Source organism: Lampetra planeri, chromosome 4, assembly GCF_965212315.1.
Source record: "Lampetra planeri chromosome 4, kcLamPlan1.2.h2, whole genome shotgun sequence".
Taxonomy (NCBI): domain Eukaryota; kingdom Metazoa; phylum Chordata; class Hyperoartia; order Petromyzontiformes; family Petromyzontidae; genus Lampetra; species Lampetra planeri.
In genome coordinates, this window is record NC_136110.1 from 22,314,115 (window position 1) to 22,323,563 (window position 9,449).

Below are 9,449 nucleotides of genomic sequence, written 5' to 3' on the forward strand. Positions count from 1 at the left end.
TCCTACTCAAATTGTAAATGTTGTGGATTTCCTTTCCAACGCACCGGTGGGCTGAAGTCGTAACTACTTTGGCGCGTTGTTTTCGTGACAAACCTTACTGGCTGTGTTGGGTGGTGGAGGGTTACGACACATTTATACTTCCGCGATCTAACCCAAAAAGCCTTTATTATGAATAACACTGGTCTCCATCCTCGCTTAATATATTCCTTTGGTTCTTTCGGTAAAGTCACGTAGTTAGAAATAAAATAAAACAAAATAAAAAACTAAAGAGTATGGATTCCTGCAGTCACGAAAGCTTCAAATCCTCGCTGGATATATTCCTTAACGCCGCTCGGCTTGGCTTGGAGAAGGGGTTGTTGGCATAATGCACTAGCACTAGAATCATTTATTGTACCCTATATTCCAACAATCCTATGAGGATAAAATACGTAACGTGAGGACAAAAGAAGGAGAGTTGGATGTAGCATGCCAACTAATGCCTTTGGGGCCGTCCATAAGTGACGTCACGCACCTAGGTGGGGCGGGGGGGGGTAAGATTTTTGTGACGATGTGTGACGAGGGGGGGGGGGGGGAGTTTGAGAAATGTGACGTCACATCAAAATGCGCAACTTTAAATAAATATAGAATTATTATAACAACACTAATTGTTATAGCAACACTCCTACAACATCAGAGTGCAGCGCCACATTAAATACGCACTACAATGGCAAAGCGAATTTGAAGCATGTTTTATTTTCAAAATGGAAATATGGTTTTGGGGGGAGGGGGGGGCAGAGCTTTGTGACGTCATATTTGAGGGGGGGGGGTCTGATTTTTAGTGACGCCGTGTGACGAGGGGGGGGGGGTCAAAAATCGTCCAAAATCGCGTGACGTCATTTATGGACGGCCCCTTTGCGAACGGTGTTCTGGACTGAACTGGACCCTGTCCAGGCACAGCTGTGAGCAGCAGCGCATGTTGCTTGCTCGACAGGTCTCTGCTGCGGTTTGGTTTGTGAAGTTCTTTACATTTTTCTATTTTGGTTGCTTCTTGCTTTGACCATCAGGTGGTGCTTTCCTCACATTTTCCTACCGACAATAACTGAAACTCGTTAAACGTTTTGTGCAATGAACCCTGGCTATTATTTTGATTTGCGTGCTCGTTCACGTTTTGTTAAGTGATTGCTCATGGTAATGTGGGGGAAAAATTGGAAAGTAATGAGATTGGTTTTCAAGATGATAATGAGGTTGTTTATGTTGTCATGAATTATCACGTTGATAGTTACGCTGATGTTGGTGGTAGTAATTGCGGCCAGGATCTGTCTGTGCTGAGAAGACAATCTTGCCTTGATTTGATTTGAGACAAAAGCAACACCGTTACTCGTGGCCTGCATTTCTCACTCAATTAATTTCCATAACGCTGCTTGGCTGGCTTCGATTATATTGCCATAAGGCATGCCCACTCCAGCACAAAGTATGCCTATCCATAATAATCCGATATCATTGTTACCCTTCATGGAAATAATCCTACGAACAGATTTGTAAATGTGAGAAAACAAATCAGACGCATAGATATACAGGTATAATAATCGGAAGATTCGGAACGGCATTCCGGATCGTTCCGACTGAAATGATGACATTTTGTTACTTGAGCTGGAAGTCAATTTTGTTGAGCACTTTCCAGTCATAACCTTTCATTCAAAAGTGTCTGTCATTCCGTTTCACATCTTTAAACGTAAGTTCAACTAAACTATAAACTATTTTACCAGATAAAGCCCACTGAGCTACATAGCTCTTTTTCAGATTATATCTCAACGAAGTGGCTTATCACGCGGACATTTATAGCAGCCAAACACTCTGAACGCATGTGAATTCTAAATGTGGTGGGACAAAGCAGAGGACCTGGAGACAAATCCACGCGACCACGGGGAGAACGTGCAAACTCCAAACATGCAGGCGTCATGGTCAGGATCGAACCCACAACCTCCTGCATACCAGGCGAGGTCGTTCACATCTCGCCACCCTGGCTGCTCTTAAATATAAATATATTTCCACATACAAGCAGGATGATTCTTTTTTAAAACGTGACCATGCAACACGGTGAGCAATCAAATAGCAGCAGAGACCTCGTGCGATATAGCCTTCTTCATGAATAAATCATTTGAAGCTCAGGGTAGTTAAACATGTTCTGCCATGACTCCAAAGACTTGGAATAGTAATTCACGAGTTAAACAAGAACAAAGTGGGGGCTCTTAGTTTTAAAAGTGGATTCCCAAACGCCAGTCATTTAATGTGTTTGAAGTCGTACATCCATGGTGCGGCCTAAGTTGATTTAACAAAACATTAACACATTCCTGCGGGAGGAGCTGGTAGGAACGTTGGGTTGCTCAGTCAATGGCCAGGGTCAACGGCGGCGTGGTGTATTCCGCAAATATGCCCGACTGTGAGGGCGGGCACATGCCGGCGTGAGTAGGTTAAATGTTGAGTTTTATAAGGGCACCACGGGGTGACCAGCCCCTCCCCACCCAGCCCCACCCCTCCCACCCCCCACCCAGCCCCACCCTCCCCACCCAGCCCCTCCCCACCCTCCCCTCCCCACCCAGCCCCTCCCCACTCAGCCCCTCCCTACCCTCCCCTCTCCACCCAGCCCCACCCCTCCCATTTTTGGATTCACGACGAACGGACGGACACAATAATCCCCTGTGGGCTGGTAGAACCAGGTGGTTCCTACCAGTAAAAAGAAACACGACTTCTTCGTCTTCACTACAGAGTGGCCGCAAACTCTGAGAATGCTCTTCCATTGCAACAGCTTCCACCTTCCTCCCCTCCACTCTCGGCCCAGGGCTGGGTCCGTGCCCAAGTCCTCCTCCACAGATTCATCCCCAAGCGGGCGATGGCTGCGCGCCGTACAAGTGGCCACGCACAACTATTTTGGAGCTCCTCAATACATTGGCAGTCAATCTTTATCGACGTCAAGTATTCTCTGACCTGACAACATTTAACACGTGTCGTTGTCAGGTCTGGGCTTTTGGGGTGCGGCCACATCATATCCGACCGTCTCCCAATCCAACAGCCACTGCATTCCTGATTCAAAAATTATTCCAGAATTGCGACGGAGTCGTGCGCCGGAGCCCCCCATCATGCTAAGGGACTTTGCCATTCATGCTTGGGGTGGAACGATCGCACTTGATATGCTTGGGAACCCGGTTTAATCTTGGCCGTGAACCTCGATTTTAAAACGGCATCTCCACTTGCGTATTTAGCGCTGTAAAAGTCAAAATAATTGCCGGTGTAATCCAGATCTGTAAATGCAAACAATGGTGCTAAATAATTCAGCGGTATAATTCATCACAAATCAAATTAACAATCGTGTTTTGCAACGCGAGGGGATTTGCTTTGCAATGAACAATCTATAAATCTGATGTGTATGCGCATGACTGTGTGCTGTTTTGGTGAGAGGTCTATTTAAGCAGGGACACCAATGATTGAAGTTAATTTTGTGCTATCGTAATCCAACGAATAACAGGTACCTATTGTAATTCATGTTATTATATTATTACATTAACTATCACCCCTCACCCCTCCCCGGTCGTGGCACCTGATTGGCTCAAAGTGACTGACGTCACATTTACCCCGCCCCCACCCCCCCTATTTAAGACCGAAACAGGAGGAGGGTTTCTCCACAACTCTGGCCGTCACCTGATGATGCCGGTTGTTGTAATTACCGGCGAAACGTCACGCTACTCGAATTGTAAATGTTGTAGTGGGTTTCCTCTCCAACACACAACCGGTGTACTGAACTCGTAACGAATTGTCACGTTTTGTTAACGTGACAGACCTTACTCATTTGGCGTGTTTTGGACGGTGGCCGGTTTAACGACGTATTTATATTTATGCGATCTAACCCAAAAAACAACCTGTTATGGATGATGTGAAGGCTCAGCAGACTTGTCTCACCAGTCTAACACGAGTGAGACAAGGCGATAAAGAAGCCTGTCTCTGGTATAAGCCAATCAGTTTAAAGGATAATGTATATATACAGTTATCAGAGCATGTTTGTTTGAATGTTTTACTACAAGTATGTGCCGTTAATGCAGACTTGATGCCTTGCAAAAGGTATCATTTTGGTGTTTGAACATCTTAACACCTGTTAAATTGCCAGTAAGGGTAAAACCTATTCGTATTTTTATTTTTTATAATTTTGGATACTGTTAAAAATGTCCCATAGAGAGACGGACACGAGTGCGGGTATTTATTTTCGTCACGACATAACCCCAGGAGCACAATGTAGAAATAATGGCGTTGGGAAAGAAAAAAAATGAACACCACCAAAAGTATGGATTTCTGCAGCCACGAAAGCTTCAAATCAGATTGAACCACCAAAAGTGGCTGGAGTGGCTTTGGGGTCAGGGCTGCGGGCGCGCACCAAAGGGAGCTTGCGGTGCAACTGCCTGCAATTGAATTGGGGTTCTTCAAGTGCATTGCATTAATTGCGTTGGCCTTGTCGGTCAGCTACGGCAGTGCCGGATTATCCGAGTAGCAAAAGTAGCTACATACATATGCTACTCGGCCCTGCACTTTCAAGGGCCCCGCGCTAAATGCTTTTCAGCTATTAATTCCGGTTCAGTGATTCTGCACTTGCTCTATTATTATAGTACAATACTGCCTTCAACTTTTATGAACGACTGGGTGTTTAAGGTTAGCGATTTGCCGTATTATCTATCCGTATAACAAATGAAAAAATACAATTACTTAACTATGCAAATAAAAAAAATGTGTGTTTTCATATTTCCGTGTTTTTTTTATTTGACGCCCCTTCATAACTTATGCTGCAGGCCCCGTACTAGCTTAATTCGGCACTGACCTGCGGCCGGACAAAAACCTCCTCCCGTCATCATGTTACATCTTGCTTGGTCGCCTAATTTGGCCACACATCACTCAATTCCAGCTCGGAGCAACAAAACGATCAGTTTGGCTGCCGTGCAACGAGCGCTTCTACTGCGGCAACACGCGGCGTCCCTGAGCGTTCGTGGAATTGCTTCTGCGATGTCTTTCGGCGCACAGTCTCTACCACGTGGGGTGATGCACTGCTCTAAAGGGAGTTCCAAAAGGGTGCTTTGCTTCAATGCTTGACACCCCCGAGCGCCACAAGTGGAAAACATTCGGCTGACAAGTGTAACGGCGCCGTTGTTACTGTCGCCGGCCTCTTAACTTCTCACTGCTGGGCCAAAGGCCTCTTCCCGTTTTCTGCCGTTCGCTCTTTTGCCAAGTTGCTCTCATCCAGCAGTCGCCTCCGATGATTGTCTTGCCATCTCTTCTTCTGCTGTGGGGTGGAGCAGTGGTTAGCGCACTGCGCCACGGACCTGGCCACCCGAGTTCAATTCCAGAAACGATGGCGAATATTTGAACTGGTTCTGGGCCTTCCCTAGGTAGACTCAGCCTGAAAATTAGCCACCTGGAGCGGTGTGTAAACATCAGCACGGGAGAGACAAAGGCGGCCGGCGTGGTGCTGGCCACCCACCCCCTCGTGTGCCATGCTGGCCTTCATAGGTGCTCGCTAACACCACTTACCCCGAAAATACGTCACTAAGGCTATATGGGGGGGGGGGGGGGGGAAGATCTTTGTCTTTTGTTAAAGCCACGTTATCGTACACGACTTGATATTAGCAGCTCGGAGGTGCTCACTGACAGGACTTGCCCCAAAAGTCTATTATCAGGCTATACGGGGATCTTTGTCTGTTGACTTCTTTCGATTGAATTTCAATTTGAACACTGCATGGGCAGAGTACAGTGCAGTAATTTATAGTGTTATTTGGTTTCATACCACGTTGGATATTTTAATAATGGTATACATAAGCGCAATGTTTTTTAAACTCAGTATTTTTACAGGAGTCCAATGTATACTAAGCTTCCAATTTGGAGAATAATCAATACACAAAAGCATGTTAAAAAAAAACCTCTCATTCCCTGCGTCCTAAATTCATGAATTAATAAAACAAGTACACGCGCATATACGGGGTTCCTTGGCCTTCAGCTGGAAACATTTTTAAGGTGTATATATATATACATTAGAAGGATTGATTTTAAAATATATATTCTTTCTTAAGAGAGTCAAAAACAAAATCAAACTGTAATTCCCAGCGATTGTCGTCGAGTCATTGATTGTCAATCTGTATCCCTCACATTCAACCTGACCTTTGAATTCTGCCCTGCTCTGCAGACAAGCGAGCGCAGGTGGCTGGCGGCCGTGACGAACGTTTTCCGAACGCGTCTAAAATATACACGTGCGCGCCCAGCGCCACCGACACGAGAGGAGCTGACCCCGGGTGGCCGCGGAACGCCTGTGGAGTCCTGCTCCAGTTCCAATTGATTTTGGTGAACCAGGTGAGAACTCCGGGGACCAGGCCAGTAGTCTCATTTGCAAGAGTGATCTGGGTTGCCAAAATGCCAAAGGCGAAACGAAAAAAAAACTATTTCAGAAATACAAAAAACAGAGTCCAAATGAGCATGGGGCAGTGTTTATTTCCCGCTTGCGGTCATAAACCAGTGGTGGAATTCCACGTTCCCATGGTGGGGAATATTATCGAGTCATCTGTATGACGTCCACCCTCTGGTGCCAACCCCCAGGATCCCTCCTGGCTGACTGCTGCCAGCTGCTGCTGCGTCGACAGCAGAGGACGCACCCTTGCCAGAAGCACTCGTTATATTGGGGCCTGTCATAAAAGGCTGTGCAACCAAGCCGGGCCTGTGCCGAGCCAGCCCAGTACGGGTCAGGATGCTCCAGGTTGTTTTTCCACTGCAGAAGCCGAGGCGTGCTGATCATGTCGCACGCAATTAATGCATCATTAACAATTCACCTGGCCCTGATCCGGATTCAAATGTCTTCTTGTGAGGCCAGAGTTATGACAGTTTGGTTCCGGCTAGGATCGGCAAATGGCCAGTGGGATACTAACTTGGCTCGGATACGCCATTGGAAAAACGGGTGTTATATTCACCAGGGGTCTGATGGAGATGAGCATTGCCGGGATGGTGCCGCGGAGTTGTTCGCCTTTCGGTCCCCGCTGTGTTCCGTGCCCGGCTTTTCGGCTCTCCGAGTGGGCGCCTGGAAATGCTCTCTCGCCAGTGGCGGTCGTCATGGGATGGTCCAATGAACGGGAAAATGTTAGCGCGGTTGTTGGAAGGTGAACCGGTGAGAGTAGGGTGTAGCACTGTGCGTGAACCACTGTGGCACCACTCTCCGCACGTGAGAGATCGTTCAGACGAACTAACTGTTTAACACACATTAGGCTTTCGCGACCAATATCCATAATAGAGGATGGTTGGGTTAGATCGCGTCAATATAAATGTGTTGTTGAACCCGCCACCACCCGCCAATGCCAATTAGTCAGGTTTGGCTGTCTCCTGATGAGGCTGGTTGTAACTACTGGTGAAGCGTCGCGATTGAATTGTAAATGTTGTGGCTTTACTCTCGAATACGCCGGTGTGCCGAATTAGAAACGAATTGTCACGTTTTGTTTACGCGACAAACCTTATTAATTGTCTGTGTCGGGTGGTGGCGGGTTTAATCACACATTTATATTTACACGATATAAACCCAAAAAAAACCTCTATTGTAGATAACTAACTATAGACTAACTAACTATAGTAAATATGGAATACGTGTGCTACTGCCACCCAAGTCAACATATGCAGAATGATCACTGCCATTTAAACATCTGTAAAATAATCTACATTGCTGAATAGTGACACTTTTCATAACGATGAGTTTTTCTTGGCATATTTTAGACAGCTTTTTTCGTGAGATGAATTGTCATTGGAAAATAAACACAATTTATAAGCAGGTAACAGCCCACAAATATACTTCATAAAGATTAAAAAACACTCTTGCACGCATTTGGCCAAATATCCCAGCGCAGGACTCTCCTCAAAATAGAGCACTGAGGTTCGAGCGAGGCTTGCCTCGATAAATGTACAACACTGTCTCTTCTGCAAGGCGAGATTGCGGAGGAAAAGCGGCAACTTGAATGTGAAGCACCTGGAGAAAAGCCCCAAAAGCCCACGGACACAAGGGAATGGATAATGAGCGCGTCCTATCACTGCCGCTCTTAATCAAACGCAATTATGGACCAATGTCCTAACGCAGGTGGCAAATGAACCGAAATTGGAGCAATAAAAAAAACCAGGGCAAGTTACATTGCAGAACAACCACTGTTATTCTCCATCCACTGGCAAATTAAGGTTGCCCCACACTGACGAAATTGCCTCCAGTCAAGTGTAACTACCAACCAACCGTTCCGTGCCTGCACGGATGCAAATTTTGGTTTACCTCCCCTAAGGGAGAAACCGCTCTCTTTCTCGGGCGCTGCCCCGTCGCGATTCATGTCCTCTGGTTGACAACGTTACGTGTGACCTGTCTTTGCGCAAGGCTCACAAACTACCGCAGGCCTCTTCGGAATGAGCCAATTGTTGCAAAGTTTTGCGACCGTTTCACGCGGTTGCCCGCACCGAGGGAGCCCGCCCGCCCTCGCCATTGCTCTCTCCGCTCCTGGATTTGGTGATTCCACACGGCAAACGCTGCGGGGAAGCACGAGAGAAGGTTCACCGTTCCCTCTCCTGAGTAGGATTCTAAGGCTTCGCTGAGTTCGTGGAAAGGGTCTCAATTCCGGCGACGAGTCCAGCATCGGAATGATAACAAAAAATAAGAATAGCCTTCACCTTTTCTGGCAATAAAACAGGAGGTGTGAAGATTTCAAACCACCAAATATATACCTATTGCAAGGCATCAAGTCTGCATGAACCACACATACTTGTGGCAAATCATACAAACAAACATGCTCTGATTATAATATATGCATTGTTCTTGAAACTTACAGAATTCTTCATGGCCTTGTCTCACCACCAGTGTTGGACCAGACAGACGTCAAACATATTAATACCTATTTTATCGCCAGAAAGGGAAAAGCCAATTTTTTTTCTTCATCATTTTGACACTGGAATCATGAAAGGTCCCACAGTCCTGCATCGGGTCCGGTACCCATGGGTGACCGGTAGAGCGGGTCGGTGCTGGGTCGGCTTGTGGTGCCGGTCGGGTCATGTTCATGGCTGGTCCCCCAAGAGTCACCCACTAATGGACCACCATCACCTCCTCCTGTTTTTTTTTCTTCACTCGAACGGAACAAAATGCCGCGAGAATAACGTGGCACTCAAACAAAGGTGAGATGTTTTTCGGAAATACATATGTTGGGACACAGACAGAATACGGGACCTGAGGCGTCGTTCTTGTCTTCAGCTTGTAACCTTCCTTTGAACGTCTCCACTTGTCGTGCTTTCCCCTTTATTTCTCCTCGAACCCCCTTTCTGGAACCTTCTGTCACAGTGTTTTTCCTTAGCCAATCCCTGTCCTTCCCCTCTAACGGATCATCTCTGTTTTCCGCCTAATCTCGTTAAAATCTCATTCCTCCAGTCCCTTTAAA